The sequence below is a fragment of the Mustela nivalis genome, assembly GCF_964662115.1.
Source record: "Mustela nivalis genome assembly, chromosome: 6".
Lineage (NCBI taxonomy): Eukaryota > Metazoa > Chordata > Mammalia > Carnivora > Mustelidae > Mustela > Mustela nivalis.
The window spans coordinates 105,975,508-105,992,917 of record NC_139025.1 but is presented as its reverse complement, the minus strand read 5'-3'; the positions used below and the strand labels follow the sequence as shown (position 1 = coordinate 105,992,917).

Below are 17,410 nucleotides of genomic sequence, written 5' to 3'. Positions count from 1 at the left end.
AAACTGAGTCTTCCACTTCTTATAAGAAGTGATAAGCTTGGGGCACCTGGTTGGCTCAACTGTTAAGCATCAGTCCTCGGCTCAGGTCATGATTCCAGGGTTTTGGGATGGATCCCCCCATATGGTTGTTGGATCCCTGCTCAGCGGGAAACCTGCTTCTCCTTCTCCTTCTCACCCTCCCCTGCTTGTGTTCCCTCTCTGACTCTCTCTAAAGAAATAAATAAAATCTTAAAAAGAAAAAAAAAAGGGACAAGCTTGTCCAACCAGCCACTGCTTCTGTGTTTCTCACCAGTAATGTTCTCAATTGAAAAGGACCTGAAATCAACAATATTTGCACGCTGGCCCATTCCTAAATAGAACCTTTATTATTATCCATTATTTTCTTAGCTCAGCAATGCCTAGAAGATATGCAGCTATTTATGAAAAAGACCATGGACAGATGTTCTGACATTAACTCATCCCAAGAAAGACCGATCCGTTGTATTTAAGATTCAAAAGGGCTGAAATGAAGTCATCTTCCAGTTAATACACTTAATCAGGCAGCGACACTATAGCCTGATGAATTGGCTTTCCAGCTTTGCAATCACACGGTTCTCGGAATTGATACACCAACGTCTGCCAATGAAGAGTGCCCAAGCAGCAGGAAATTTATCTCAACTGAGACAAGATAGGTCATTCAGCATCATCACCCCCAAAGAAGGAAAACAGAGCAAAGCTGTAACCTGAAACAGTGGATTCGACATCTGAATTGTAATAACTCCTGCTTCAGACTCTTTGCTTAATATTCTTGGATCAAAGAAATTGTGTCCATGCAAATCCAGTTTTCCATTCTCCCAACAGTTTGCATGATCTAAATATTTTTGTAAAACTGGCTTGGAGGGAGTATTTGACATAGACATTTGCTAACTTATCAGAACACTGTGGACTGAGCAGATTCCAGTCTGTGTTGGGTGGAGGTGGACGGATGTAAGAAGATTCGCCCTTATTTGTGCTTATGGACATATCTCTGCAAGATTTTCATCCTGAGCTCCTTCTCCTAGACCACCCCCTCTCTCTTCTTAATAATCACAGAATAGTTGTTTTTTTGTTTGTTTTTTTTTTAAGATTTTATGTATTTATTTGACAAAGAGACAGCAAGAGAGGGAATACAAGCACAGGGAGTGGGAGAGGGAGAAGCAGGCTCCCTCAGCAAGGAGCCTGATACGGGATTCAATCCCAGGACCCCAGGATCACGACCTAAACCAAAAGCAGACGCTTAACGACTGAACCAACTAGGCGCCCCCAATGAATAGTTTTAAGCAAAGCAAAAAGAAAATTAAGGCTATTCCAATTACCCCTATACCCATAGCTCTCAGACACGCCTACCCCCAAAATATGTTCCACTGCTGGGATATAATCCTAATTATAAAAGGTCTTGCTCTATAAATAAACCATGGTACATCCAGACAACAGAACATTATTCAGAACGGAAAAGAAATGAACCATCAAGCCATGAACAGGCATGGAAGAATCTTAAATGCATATTACCAGTCAAAGACGCCAGTCTGAAGGGCTACATACTACATACATAGTATGATTCCAATGATATAATATTCTGGTTAAGACAATACCATGGAGACAATAAAAGATCAGTGGTTGCTAGGAATTAGAGGGAAAGGAGGAAGGGATGAAGAGGTGGAGCACAGCAGATTTTTAGGGCCATGAAACTTCTCTGTAAGATACTATAATGCCATTATACAGTTGTCAAAACCCACAAAATGTACAGCACTAAAAGTGAACCCTAATGTGAACTATGAGTTTGAATGACAGTGAGGTGTCCATATAGGTTCATTGGTTATAGCAAACATACCACTCTGGTATGGGAGGCCATGCACCTCTGTAACTGGACTGCCCAATTCAGCAGCTACCAGCCACACGGGACTATCAAGCATTTGGAAGGTGTCCTGTCCAAACTGGGAAGTGCAGTAAGTTGTAAACTACACACTGGATTCTGAAGACTTAGAGTGAGAAAAAGGACATAAAATCTCTGTTTTGATTTTATTGATTATATATTGTACTTCCGATATGTTGGCTTTATTGGGTTAAACAAAATACATTATTTAAATTTAATTTCACCTGTTTTTCCTTTTTCTCCTAGGCCTGCTAGGAAATTCACAGTGGCAAATGCAGCTCACATTCTATTTCTGTTGGACAGCACGGGTCTAGAGGATCCCCTAGTGCCATGGTCCAATCCTCATCCAAAAACGTTTGCAGTAGCCTGATCACGGGAAAATTCAGTTTGAGATTTCTTGTCAGGACAGACAAATTTGAGTCTGCCTTGACAGAAAAAGCAAGAAATCTCCTACTTCTAGTTGAGCCAAAAAATATTCCACAAGGTCTCGTCATATCCATCAGCCTGAGAATCACCAAAGTGGAGATGAATTCCCTAAGATACTAACCACCCAATCCTGACCTTGACCATCACCCCTGAGCCTCGTCAGAACTGCAGTAGGTCTGCAGTGAGGGGTAAACTGTTGTCATCTGCTAACAGAATTCTAGTCCCCACCATAAACAACTAAGAAATAAAAATGCCAAAACAAAAGGAAAACCCCAAAGAGAGGATCAGTAAGTCAGACTTGCAAACAGAATTGTTTCTGCTCACAAAGAAATGTGGATTAAAAGTCCACTTCGTTCTTAAATCAGGTGCCTCACGGGGGTTCTGCTGTTTAGGGAATCTCGACCAGAGGCACAGTAAGTTTTTATTGTAGAGTTCTTTCAAGCTGCCTTTCCAGCCCTGAGCACTGGCTTTGCAGACAGCTGCCTAAGCTTGTCTCACATGAGACCCTCGTTACTGAATACGCCAAAGACAATCTGATACACACTCTCCATTCCTGTTAATTCTCCTCCCATAGCCACAACACACTGAGGAGAGACAGGAAATAGGGGTCTCTAAAGGCCCCACAAATCTTTCTGTTTTATCGTCCACAGTTGTCCTGTTATTTCATCACAACAATCCCACATGCTACTATCAATTAAATCCCTACATATCATCTTATCCAATGGTTCAAAACCCATCCTTCAATAGCCTTCTCTTATTCCAGCTCAGGCCAGCCCTCCAAGACTGGCACAGAAACCCAGTATCAGTGTCTTCTATCCAACCCCCCCCCCCAGCAAAAGTGGCCTGACCCCCACAGTCCCTTGCTTCTCTCCAAAAGCTGTATTCCTTTCATCCACAGTGCCCTGATCGCTGCTTCCTCCCCCATCTCCTTAACTTCACCTCTCCTCTTGGTTAGGAGACTGTACCCATTCCTGGAGTCACCACTACTCTGGTCTCTGCTCATGGGGTGGTTGTAGCTGCCATCCCACGCTCTAGCCCACCTTCCAAAAGTGCCAAAAGAAAGTGCCAAAAGCACTTTCTGGTGCCACCAGACTTCTTTGAGGAGCACACTGTACTGAGTTCCCACATGTACCAAGAATTCAAATGGCAAATGTCTAAGTACAATTCAAAGCAGCAGGAGTATATTTTACCTCACCTCCTTCATAGCATCCTGGTTCCCCACAAACTTAAGAGAGCCTTTGCACACTCCAGGTGCCAAGTAAACTTTTAGAAACAAGTCAGTATTTGGCAGAGTAAACATTTATATTTGTATTATTTATAACCATTCTACAGGAAAAGCAAAAATGTCATAATAACCATAATAGAATCTCCATGAAGCTTGCTATATGCTCTGTGCAAGTTCTCTGGTATCTAAGAAATATTTCCTATTTCATGTAAGCATAATGGCAAACACATTTTCACCTTACAAATAGAATTCGGCCCTTGTTTCTTCATTACATACAATCCTTTGGCAACGCAGTCATTTTGTGGAGGACTGGGTAGTCTCTAGAAGAAAGTTGGCTTTGCCACTCAGAACTTTTATTAAAACATTAACATAATATATTTGATTAATGAGAACACGTCAGTGCAATGCTACCCTTGAAAGCAGTAAAAGGAAGTCTTGGTAGGGCTACTGTAGGTTACAAACACTAGTAACCTTCAAATAATCAATCAACAAACCCCTGACAAGCATACACTCTTGGCCTGCAGACACACACAAAATGGTGAAATGCAGACTACGCCCCACAGCACTTTCCAGCTCTCTTCTCATCTTATTGCAGTGAGAGACACCTGAGGCGTTAGCCCAGATTACTCAATTAATGAGAACCGAGGCAGGGCCAGAATCTGGGTCGTCTGATTCTCGGGTCTTCACCCTGGCAACTTGACCACAACCGTTCTCCCTTCCAAAGAAGACTCAGACAGAGAGAAAGATAAAAGTAATGTGAGTGAGATCAGCTGAGAGATCAACGGTGAGGTACTGACAGGTTTGAGAAGGGCAATTACCCTGGAAGGTTCCAGCCAGACAAACATGGGGGAAAGACTGGGGAGAAAGAATGGAGAAGAATGTCTGTCCCTGGGTGGTGGGAGAACCAAGAGGACAAGTTTAAAACAAGCTGTGTCTACTATAGTGCCCCGTGGAGGGTCTAAAATATTGGCTTCTGAATGGTGCCAATTTAAGCATGGCTATGGAAATATGGGAGAGCCAGAAAGCCAAAGTTCCCCAATACTCATCTAATCTGTTTATCACATTTGCTCTGGAGGCTGAATTTTCTTACTATAAGCAGGAGCTTTGCCTTAGTTTACCTAGTGCTTTGAGAATAAAATGAAGTCTATGAGCCCTGTGAAAATTCCATTCCCACTGACTCCTCATCACAGTGTAAAATTCTTAAAATGTGTTAAAAGCAGAACCACTACTCCTTTCCTGGCAGAGTTCTCAAAGCACATGAAAACGGCAGTCTGCATCATTCTTTCCAGCACTTCGACCTCACCCAGATCTCCAACTGGTTTCAACTTGTAAAAAAGAAGGGGGAAAAGCCAGCAAATTCAATCTGTTGATGAGTATTATCTTCATACACCAGCACCTCCCATTCCCAGAGAAGCGCTGGCTGACTAAACAAGATTATTAAAACAGCTCTTTATTGGGTAGTTCTGTTTTGTTTTTCTTTTTCTTTTTCTTTAAGAAAATAATTAGAAGGGCACCTGGGTGCCTCAGTCAGTTAAGCAGCTGCCTTCCACTCAGGTCATGATCCTGGGGTCTTGGGATCAAGCCCCACATCTAGCTTGTAAACTCAGCAGGGAGACTGCTTCCCCAAGCCCCTCAAAAAATAAGTAAATCTAAAAAAGAAAGAAAGAAGGAAGGAAGGAAGGAAAGAGAGAGAGAGAGAGAAAGAAAGAAAGAGGAAAGAACTAGAGAGGGATAGAGAAACTTAGTGAAAGAGCCACACCCACTTCAAACTGATTTGACATAAGTCACCACAGGAGTGAGAATGCACTCACTCATTCCTGGCAGCCACCAACCACTCCCCCATCCCGGTGCCATGAAGGAACAGTTTTCTCCTCTGGCCTTGAAAATATTAATGAATGAAGACTGTTAGCCGCCTGACTGGAAAAGCCCTTGGAGTGCAAAACTAGACATTAACAAAATCTGTGCAGCTGTTGAAAAACAATCATTTACATTTAACATAAGGACTGTCTTAAAGATACTTAAAGGATTACTTTTTTTAAACTCTACCTACTTTTTTTTTTGTATTTTATTGTTTCACATCAAACACGTGGTAGTAGAAACAGTACAAGGGAAACAGATTAAACTTCTCCCCAAAAATGGAAAGTAAAACAAAATTTGCAAAGAAGAGTTGAAACAACTCTTTGTTTTGTTGACCCAAAAGTCAACATTTTGTAAACAGCAAAAACAAGTTCTACTGTAATGAATTAAGAATGAGCTCCAGAAAACCCAAGCATTAATTCACACAAACATACAAAAACATGTTGCAATGGGCTGGTCTACATAGGCAAATCTGAAATCTGAGCACAATCTAGCAGTTTCATTGACACACCCACTTTATAGTTTAAACGTGGTGTTGATGTGTTACCACAAAACACAGCCCTAGCAACCATGATGAATCAATCAGGAACTGGATGATACAAACGAGGATTTTTTAAAGTGAAAATGTGTGTGGGTGGCAGCATGGAGGGTTGGGTTTCCCCACCAAAACCTTCCCTGTGCAGCATTCCTGGTCTATAGGACCAGACTGGAATTTTAAACCAAAAGGGGAGGAAAAAAATTGCATAAGTGGGGTTGGGAGTGGAATTCATATTGTACTGTGTCTATTCCTCACCCCCCACCCCAAGCACTTTTTATTCAACAGAACATTCCTGAAAACACAACTTGTTCTCCTGGGATTTATGGTCTTGATCAATGCCTGAGTCACCGGGCCAAGTCATCCTGCAAAAAGCCTGGAATTGTGCCCAGTGGCCTTGATCAAACTGAGCAGGACGGACACAACAGCACTTGATTTGGCTTGTCCCTTTCGCTACCCGATCTGAATCAGTATGTGTTTGTTTGCTCCCGACAGACCTACGTGGCAACCTCGTGTTCTCAGAGGTTCTCCGTCAGTCCCTGGTCATGGGTTTGGAGTGGGTGGAAAGAGACTGTCAGGAAGAATGAAGTCAGTTGGCATGGGACAGTTTCAGGGTTAGGAAATCAAGGCCTTCGAGCTACAGCACAATGTCAATGTTTTATGGCCCACTTACTGTGTTTCTAATGGAGACCTGGTGTCTACAGAAAAAGCCTAAACGGGGCGCCCGGGTGGCTGAGTCAGTTAAGCAACGCCTTTGGCTCAGGTCATGATTCCAGGGTCCTGGGATAGAGCCCTGCGTCCAGCTTACTGCTCAGTGGAAAGCCTGCTTCTCCCTCTTCTCCCTGCTCGCATTCTCTCTCTCTCTCTTTCTCAAATAAATAAATAATCTTAAAAAGAAGAAGAAGAAGAAGAGGAGGAGGAGGAAGAAGAGGAGGAGGAGGGGGAAGAAGAAAAGAAAAGCCTAACCTCAGCCTTCAAGATCTCACACACTTTGGGAGTGCCTGGGTGACTCAGTCGATTAAGTGTCTGCCTTAGACTCAGCTCATGATCCCAGGGTCTTGGGACCAAGTCCTACAACTGAGTCCCTGCTCCTCCCTCTCCCTCTGCCTGCCACTCTGTCTGCCTGTTTTCTATTTGTCAAATAAATAAATAAAACCTTCAAAAAAAAAAAAAAAGATCTCCCACACTCTGGACTTCACCTACATTTCCATAAATATCTTCTACACAGCCCCCCCCCCCCAACGAGTGCACACCTGCACACACACTGCAGTGACACTGGGGTGGTAATTCCTCTGAAAATACTCAGCACAGTTCTACCACCTCAAGACCCAGGTTCTCTGGGAACACGAAATCTTGAGCATCTGACACCCTCATGAGACTTCAGGCTACAAAAATACTATACTTTTTCTCCTGCACCTCTCCCTGCTCCGTGCTCCTATCTCCGTGTCTGTGAAATAATAAAAAATGAGTATATAAAGATGGTCTTCCATTTTATCTGCCTGCAGGGTTTCTGTCACATCCACTTGCTTCCTTATAGGTCAGCGCACCGTGCCTACCAAATGGTAGGTGCTCAGTGGCATTTATGGATGGTTTACACACACATGAGGTCTTTCCATATCATTATGGCTTCCTTTTTCAATGCACTCTTGCTCCATTTTCTTTCTCTTGCTCAGAATGAACATCCTAAATGAAGTTCCAGTTCCAAAGGATGCTTAAGCTGCCAATCTTTGCAAATCTTCCAAAGCCTGACAGGTCACTTCACAGGCAGCCTCTTTCTCATCATGAAAGACAGCCCACTCCCACCCCAGCACTCCACCTCTGTACTTCCAGGCCACCCGGGTCCTAGCTCTGTCCCCTGGACAACATGCAAATGTAACCTACATCTCCTAGGGCACTTGGAATACAAGAAAGGAGGAGAAAGGAGGAAGAACTTGCAAGTGGCCTTGGGACTCCCATTTCCTCTGAGCTATGAGTGTGTACACTGGGTGTGGCAGAGAGGCAAAGAGCAAGGACTCCAGGTCATAGCCATTCCCCTGATTCAGAACTTTCTACACCAAACCTGGGATTAGAACTTGACTACTTGGATGTACTGACTTCTCTCTGACAAGACTGAGCAGAGGTCTTCAAGCTTCAGGGTTTACCCCAGAAGAGAGATTCACAGCTAATCTCAGTTTGGAACCACCCAAAACAAGCCTGGGCATCTCCTGACCCCTACTGCTGACCTGCTTCCCAACTAAGTAGATGGAGACTGCTTCTGGCAACAGAAGGAAAAGCATGCCAGTGAAGGGGTGGAAAGAATTTTTTAAAAGAACTGGAATTTCCTGATGTAGCCTCTAACTAGAATGGGGTGTGGCACCAGGGAAAATGAGGGAGGTGGATTCACATGTGCAAAAAAAAAAAAAAAAAAAAAGGAGCATTCCATTTCTGTTTAACTCTCACAATCAAATCTGGAAGGCAGGTTAAGTCACAATAACTTTAAAAATCACTACCACAAGGCAGGCTAAATATGACACTCAGTTTTGTGGAACATCTAGATTAAAGGGGGAAATGAGCCCCTGCCAAGTTTGGAAACTAAAATATTAATTTGGGAAAAATGTAAAGTTCAAAACCTAATTACTGTCTATATAATTCACTTACTTGGTCTTTTTTTTTTTCCTTTTTCCTCTCCCCAACAGACTTCAAGTCTACAAAGCAGGTTTTTGGTTCAGTTTTGGCTTTTTTCAGTCTGTTTTGTTCACTCTTGCATACCCAGTACCTCTATCTGCAAGTAGAACCTGATAGATGCTCAATAAATACTGTGGAATGAATAGATGTTCAAAGCAAACCACTAGAGACTGCGACTCCTCCTTTTGACAGGGCCACTCTCCATTAACAAAAAATGCCTCAGCAGGCCCACAGCCCTGACCGAGGCTCATGAGTGTGTCAGTACAAGATTCTAGGCCCAATGGTGCAGGAAGAGGCTACAGCCTCCAAAATCAATAGCAATTACAGAAGGATACCTACCTTGCCAGGAAAACTACTTAAATCAGAAATTTGTCAGGAAACTAATGGCCACAACAGCCAGCCTAATGTCAGTCAATACAGTACTTTAATAGCTCAAAGACACAAGATGTTAAATACTGAGGTGCAATCCAAGAACAAGCACCTAATCAAAGCCAGTGAATAAGCAGTATTTCCTGGGCATTTGCCACAGGCAGTCCATTTGGCACTGTGGGAAATTACAAAATCTAGGTCTCCAAATCATAAATCCTTAACTAAAGAAATGCACATTGATGGGCACACCCTTGCACTACATATGTGATAGATACTTTCGGAGAAACCCTTAAGTTTTTAGATAATCGATAGACTTGGAAGAAGGGGAATGTCTTAACACCACTGGCCAGCGGACTCCTCTCTGGAGTTTGTCTCTCTGAACCTGGCCTCATCTGAAATCTTCCTTCATTCACAAGACCTCAAATTTGTAATTATGTGGCTCCTTAACTCCATGGCCTCTAATTTCACAGAACACAGGTCTGTTTAGGTTGCTGAGGATTTCAGGACCACCAAACATTCCTAACTTATAGAATATTGATTCAAATTGCTAGCCTCCAGCTGGGTGTAAGTACACTGAAATGGGAAGAAGGGGCAGCAGCAGAAATGATGACAGTAATGGCTTTTATGATATGTCAGAGAAGAGGGATGCTAAGGGCAAAGGAGGAAGCTGGAAAAAACAAAGGTGGCGGGGGCAAAGATATAATTTTCCAAATAATGAGGGCCAATCTCAAAACCAAGGAAAGTTCCAGAATATTTCATAAATTTGTTTTTCCTACCCACATATCCTCATTCTTTATCCTCCCACCTTTCCCCCCCACCACCAAATTAAGCATGTACTATCAATATAGTACTTAGATACCGTGCACCTCAAGTAGAATTTCTGCGCTAACCTGGGAACCTAAAAACCTTTAAATACTGTTTCAGTGAGAAGGTACATTCTGCATTCCAAACCACCAAGTTCCAGACCAGCACAGTACCACATATTTCTGGACAGGATCCATTCAGTCAGTCTGAGCCAAATGCCCAGACCCCGGGCTCTAGGATCTTAAGGCTTTAGATAAAGACCCATTGTGCACGCATGAAGCCACTGCTCTTCCACAGATTCAGAATACTCACAGCTTAAGAGCAACTCAACATAAAAGCGACCATTTGCAGTGGCATGGCACCTAATGATTTCAGTGTGCTTTACATATTTATTTATTTATTTTTACATATTTATTTTTGAAAGAACGTGCTTTTCGAAGTTTACCACAATAATTGTGCAAGTGGAGGTAAGAATGGGCATCCTTAGGCTACTTTCCCAGGTAAGGAAATTGGTGTTCTCCTCCTACCTTCTCAACACCCAGTTGGTGGAATCCAACCCTCCACACCAAGGGCCGAGACCTGCCTCAGAGCTCTAGGAGCAGTCTCCGGGCGACGCCCTTTTCTACACCCTCGTTCCTGACTCACTACTGCATCCTGTGGAGTAAGTCAGTGATGATCCTCTTCCTCCCCTCCCCCCAACCCTGGGGGACACTTCCTGACGCAAAAATGGTCAACCAAGTGGGAAACTCTCCAGATAACGCTGAAATCAGAGGTTGTTCTCCTAAAAGATAATCTAGACAAAAGGGAATGCGCTGACGGTTTTTTTTCCCCCTTTTGTTTTGTTTTACTGGGGAGAAAGGTAGCAACCCCCTACAAACTCCCACCTCTCATTCCACCCCCACCACTGCTTCCCTCCAGATGGTCCTACAAGTTCCACAAATGCGGGTTTGGTTGTGGTTTTTTTGTTTTTGTTTTCAAACAAAGTAAAACTGAGGGAGGTTACTTTCTAGAAGGCTGTTAAGCTTTTGTTCAACGTGGAGGGAACTGCCCCCAAGCTTGTTCAGCCCGAGACCCAAGGCAACCCGAGCAGCCACACCCTGTCTACCCTGGCGCCCAGCGCGTCAGGAATGTGGGGCCTTCCTCTGTTCCCCTCCCCGGCACCCCTCTCTCAGCTTTCTGGGAACACTTCGGGGGGGATGCCCCACCCCCCTCCCTCTGCCTTGCAAGCCTAACGCCAGAGCACAACCAGTCCCCCTCACTCTTACCCAGGCCACTCTTACCCAGGCCACCAGCGCTATAGCGCTGCTCTCCGCAGAACCCCAGTATGGACCGTCCCTCCAGCCCCCTTCCCTGGACGGCCTCCCGGGTTCCTGTGGCCCAAGGCTCTTTGTAAGGCAGTCTTCCTCTCTTCCCGCTGCTCCCCGCCCCGCTAGCGCGGTGGCCCCGGGGCCATAGCGGGAGGGCGGGGCGCACCCCGCTTACCTGGGCCGGGCGCCGAGAGCAGCGAGCGTCCTCAGTTGTAGAGCAGAGCTGGCTGCCCTGGGTGGGGCTTTTATAGCCGCCACATCCTCGCTGTGAAGGGAGGCCCGCCCCGCCCCGCCTCCCCCTGCCCGCTGCTCCCACCCGGAGTCAGGGTGACTCACCCTCCCTGGCCCGCCCGCCCACTGGGGCGGCCTCGCCCTGGAACGTTCTGAGTCTCGACCTGCGGGAGCAGCCCCCGCGCCCTCAGCCCAACCCTCCATTAAAGCACTGTGGAGGCTTCCTAGAGGCCCATTAGCGGCCTCGTTTCTTCCACCCTTCCCTTCTTTTACTTTTTTAGCACCACGTCGAGTTCTCAGACCCTGATTTAGGCTAATAAATTAGCAAAGTAAGCTTGGTTAAGTCATTTTTTTTTTAAGCGTCGGTGCAATGGGAGAAAGAATTGTTCCAGGAAACATAAATCGAGATTCCCCTGAGGAGGGGCTGTTGGCATCCAGTTCCAGCTCCCAGTTACCGTCTGCAAACACATTAGCTTAACCTCTGACCAGCAAGCAGTTCCCGGGAGGAGAGTGGGGCGGGCGATCTGCTGGGTCCGGTCCTGTGAAGACTGGCTCGCCCGGGCCTTACAGCACGCAGCCAGGCCCGGAGCCAGGGTTGGGATGAGAGAAACGGGTGGGAGGCCAAAGCCAGGCTCCAAGATCCCACCCCCTCAGGCTCCGAGAGGAGCCCGTTTTTCCGGAGCGCCGTCCTCTCAGCTTCTCGCCACGCCTCCCGCACCCGCACCCGCGCTCTGCACCCCGCGCCCTGGCAGTGCTGCGCGTCCTCGTGGCAGGCAGGCAGGGCTGGGTGGAGGCGGCGGCTTTGAGCCTCAAGTTTCAACAAAGAAGTTGCCTTCCTTCCTTCTTTCATAACTCGTTCTTTCGCAGCCTCTTTGCCAGCTCCTTCCGCTCATTTTTGCTTCGTTTCTCGCTTTTCTTCCCTTCTCTATTTCCACGAACCACACCGGCAACATGTAAGCAAACAAGTTTTAGTGTGTGACTGCTCAAAACTGTACGCAGAATTCAAACTAGCAGGAGTGTTTGGCTAAGAATCCTGAAGACCTCTCCCTGCAACCTTTGAATTCCTTCCTTCCACACATTTCAGGGAGCAAGCTCCTCTTCTAATCCTGATGCTTATGTGTTTTAACCTTCCTCCTATCTTGAGGCCTATTTTTACCTTCTAGTTGGGCATCATTTCACTTCAGAGAACCATAAAATTAAAGGAAAGCCAAAAGACATTGTTAGCCACGCTCACGGTCACCTAGCCAACTCGCCACAAGGCAGGGGAGGGGGGGGGGGGCTTGTCTCTGGATGTTCAGCCCTGAGCTCACCGTTACCCGTTCACTTATAATGATACATAATGGGCCCTATCAGAACACACAGAAAATAAACCAACTCTTTTAATACAATTTCTGATTTGCATTTTTAAGAAAGATTTTAAGTAATGTCTATACATATGGGCTCAAACTCACAACCCTATTGAGATCAAGGGGGGCTGGCTCCACTGATGAGCTACCTAGGAGCCCCGGGGTTTATGTTTATAGCTCAATTTGGTCTGAGGGGCTCCTGGGTGGCTCAGTGGGTTAAAGCCTCTATCTTCAGCTCAAGTCATGACCCCAGGATCATCCTGGGATGGAGCCCCCCCCCCCCCAATCCAGCCTGCCTCTCTGCCTACTTGTGATCTCTGTCTGTCAAGTAAATAAATCCTTTTTTTAAAAATGTAGGCTGGAAGACTTACAGGCAGAAATCATGTTTATCTGCCCACTTGTCTGAACATTTTGGAACAGAAGGGGAACACAGGCTGCCTATTATGGTGGACAGGCTTCTGCCTCCCTTCTATTCTTTTCAGGGGAGGGTGCACAGCCTCTTACTCCTACTTGTGTGTGGTGGGCCCTTCACAGAAGGTAAGATTCAATTCAAATTATACGCATTACATAAAATTCACCAGGTCTCCAAAAGAACGTTGTTGTTGTTTTATCTTGGGACTCTAGCAAATTCAGACATACACATCTGTGAAATAGCCAGTTTGCTTCAAGCTCCAGAACTTTACACTGATGTTATAAAAATGAAGCTATTAGAAGTCATGGTTTGCTATCTGAGGAATGTGGGGCCAATTCTGCCAGTATAAAAGAGCTTTTTAATCTCTTTGTGCAAAGATTCTCTTTTTCTTTTCTTTTTCCCCCATAGCTGGGGAGAATGTTTACTACTACAATGGATCACAGATTATGTCTACTCTTCTGCATGCTGTCCTCTAAAGCCTGTTTTTATTCACACTTCATCTACCATATCTGAACACTGCTAATAGTAACTAGCTAGCAATAATAGGCACTCACAAAAATTATGGAATAATAGAATAATTCAGAGTAATAGAATGTTAGATCAGAGAGAAGTTTTCAGATTAATTTGTCTAATCCTTGGTTTTTATACATGGAGAAGCTGGAACCCAACTAAAGTCTTCTGCCCAATCCAGAGATTAAATAATGCACTCAAATTACTTGTTGCAATGTATCAAGTTACTATCAAAATTTAGTGGTTGAAACATACATAACCGTTTATTTGCTCTGCTCATGATTTTGCAATCTGGACAGGATTCAGTGCGGATAGCCTGTGTTCCACATGATGTTGGGTAGGGCAGCTCATATGGGGTTGGAGGATCAAAAGGGGTTTAACCATTGTGAATCAGCTGCTAGAATGTCTGAGAGCAGGCTAGGCCTTCCTGTCTTTAGTCTCTCATCCTTAAGATGAGAGGAATAGTCTTGATCTCTACACCAGAGCAGTAATGGTGTGGCTCTTTAAGAAGAAAAGCTGAAGCTACCAGGACACTTAGCTTATAGGTTATACAAAAACAGTGACAGGCTGGATTGGCATTATGGGTTGTAGTCTGTGGATCCCTGCTTCAAGTTTGATCAGTTTTGGGCTTTGCCCTCTGACCTCTTCACTACTGTCTGAAATATCTCCTTTTCCTTAAGAATGACCCATATTTGTAGCTGAGTAGTTCTCGCAATCTGCTTCATGCCAGTAGAAACACAAAGATCCAGAAACTTTTCATTTTGTCCTGTTTCTGTGTCCAACAAAACTGTCAATTCTTTCATTAACAAGATTATTTAAAAAAAACACACACAATTATCTGTAAAACTATGTGGATTTTCTATAAATCTTACTGAGGTTCATTCTATGCTCCAAAAATTTATAACCAATACAATTTTCTCAAAAACATTATGGATTTTCTGTAAATCTTAATGAGGTTTAACTCCATGCTCCAAAATTCCCATGTATTATTCCTTCTAAAAACAGACTTCTCTACTTTGTGCACATAAGATTCCTAGAAGACCTGAGATGGTCTTCAAAGTACCACATTAAATCTCTCTGGAATCTTTTTTTTTTTTTTTTTTTAAAGATTAATTCATTGATTTTTTGGAGAGAGACAGAGCGAGCGAGTGCTCAGAAGTTGTGGGGAAAGGAGCAGAGGGAGAGGGAAAGAGAGCATCTCTAGTAGACTCCCCTGAACCCAGAGACCAACAATGGTGCACTGAATCTCATGACCCATAAGAACCCTACTCCAGCTGAAATCAAGAGTTGGACTCCTAACTGTCCAGGCCATCTTGGTGCCCTTATGAGGAATTTTAAAAATTAAAAAAAAAAAAAAAAAAAAAGGTTTTGTAGCTACACACAATTTGATCTTTATTCTGAGGCCATTTCTCACTCTGTAATCTTTCACTAGCTAGCAATTTCTGCTTGAAAGCCAAACATCTTTCTTTAGTGTACTTTTCTCCTATTATATATATATTATATATTAGCATTTTCAGGATTCTGCCTAGAAATCTCGTTGGCTAGGGGCGCCTGGGTGGCTCAGTGGATTAAGCCGCTGCCTTCGGCTCAGGTCATGATCTCAGGGTCCTGGGATCGAGTCCCGCATCGGGCTCTCTGCTCAGCAGGGAGCCTGCTTCCCTCTCTCCCTCTCTGTCTGCCTCTCTGACTGCTGTGATCTCTCTGTCAAAATAAATAAATAAAATCTTTAAAAAAAAAAAAAAAAAGAAATCTCGTTGGCTAGATTCAGAGTTCACGGGGCATATTTTCTATCATTCATGTTATCCCAGGCAATGGTAATATTAAACATTCTGCCAAAGCATAAGCTAGGCTGCCATTCCTCCAACCTCCTACTGCAATTTCCTCACCACCCTTTCAACCTCCACTAATCATCTACTCTCTATTACTGCCTGGCAATAAGGTCAATGTCTTCTATTTTTAGGTATTTGTTACAGCAATACTCCACATCCAGGTAATAATTTCAGTTACTATTGTTAGGAAATAAACTACTTCCAAATCTCAGAGGCATAAAACAACAACAACAACAACCCTATGTTCATGATTCTGCAAAGGGCAGAGTTCACTGGGTCAGCTCATCTCTGGTCTATTTTGGATTGGCTAGGGAGACTCAAATAGAGTCTGGAAGATCCAAAAGATCCTCTCCACAGCAAGGTGGTTGATAGCTTTCAGGAATGAAAGTGGAAGCTGCCAGGCCCACAAAACTTCCTCTGTATTCTACTGGTCAAAACAAGTCATTTAACCTAGATTTGAGAGAAGGGAAAAACGATTCCACCTCTTCATAAAGGAAGCGACATGTATTGACATGGGTGGATGGAATTGTTGGCAACCACTTGTACAGACAAATCTACCATAACCCTTGGACCAGTAAACGGCAGACCTGAGGCTAGAGGTTTTGAGCCTGCCTTTCACTGCTTCTTCCACCACACCATATTTTTCACATACCATCACTTCTTCGGTAAGACACAAGCTGGCCCCAAGTCCTCTACATTATATGGTTTAGACTCTCTCTAGCCGTATAGATGCTATATCTTTGAGCCTTGTTATATATAACCAGTATATAACAATGTCAGGTATTTAAAAACTTGACCAGAAAAGGAAAAAGAACTATTTGTAAAATCCAACATTCAAATAATAGGAGTTCTAGAAAGACAAAAACAGGTAAAACTATAGGGAGAAAATCATCAAGAAATAACTCAAGACAGTTTTCTAGAACTAATGGCCACAAGTTTTTAGACTGAAAGACACAATAAATAGAATCAACCAACCAATCAAATAAACAAACCTGAGGCCCATCACCATGAAATTTCAGAACACCTGATACAAACAGGGAGCAATTCCTAAAAGATCTGAGAGATTTTGAAAGGTCATACATGACGGGTAAGAAATAAGAATGGCATTATATTCAACACTCAGATCTTAGTTTCTAAATACCATTCTCCAGTAAATGAAACAGTTCTCAGAGGAGAAAGAGCTGGTTCCAGAAATGGGGCAGAGAAAATACATGGTGATCTTTGTGTTAAACAACTTACTGAAAAGACACAAAGCCAATTAGAAGGAGCCTCTCCTAGTTAAAATTTGGGGTAATCTGAGCATCACAGTGAATAATGATAGAAATTTTTTGCATTACTTTGAATTGTCTAAATGGGTAGTTTAAGAAAACAGACAAAAGATGGGATAAGGGGATGCTTGGGTGGCTCAGTCAGTTAAGCATCTACCTTTGGCTCAGGTCATGATCCCAGGGTCCTGGGATCAAGTACTGCATGGGGATCCTTGCTCATCAGGAAGTCTGCTTTCCTTCAGCGTGCTGCTCTCCCTGCTTATGCATGCATGCTCTATGACAAAAAAAAAAAAAAAAAAAAAAAGTGGGATAAGGAAAATTCTTATTTACAGAGGAATGCCAAATTACAAATGTATCAGGAAATAAATATAAAGTCACTATTTTGCAACTAGAATTCCATACCCATCCAAACTATAAATCAAGGATAAATACATAATAAACATTTTTCAAATATGCTATATATGCTCATGTACCCTGTGTTAGTTTCCTAAGGCTGCCATAACAAATTACCACAATCCTCATGACTTAAAACAACAGAAATGTATTCTCTTACAATTCTAGAGGCAATAGTATGAAAGCAATGTATCAGCAAGGCCGTACTCCCTCTGGAGGCTCTAAGAAAAAACCCTTCCTTGCCCCTTCCAGGTTCTGGTGGCTGTCAATATTCCTTGTTGCAGCATCACTCCAATCTTTCCCCATCTTCACGTGGCCTTCTTCTCTGTTTCTGGACCTTCTC

At 43.8% G+C, this 17,410-nt stretch overlaps 1 protein-coding gene across 2 annotated transcripts in view; it reads right to left on the bottom strand.

Moving 5' to 3' along the window:
• The window catches only part of ANXA2 (annexin A2), a 45,040-nt gene extending 32,972 nt beyond the window's left edge, over positions 1-12,068 (bottom strand). Inside the window, exon 1 of one of the 2 annotated variants that reach the window (XM_082733780.1) lies at positions 11,254-12,068. The gene's annotated coding sequence lies outside the window, so the exon portion shown is untranslated. Of the gene's footprint in view, positions 1-11,051 lie in introns of both variants that reach the window. The other variant, XM_082733781.1, reaches the window with a different exon arrangement.
• Between the last annotated feature and the right edge of the window lie 5,342 nt (positions 12,069-17,410).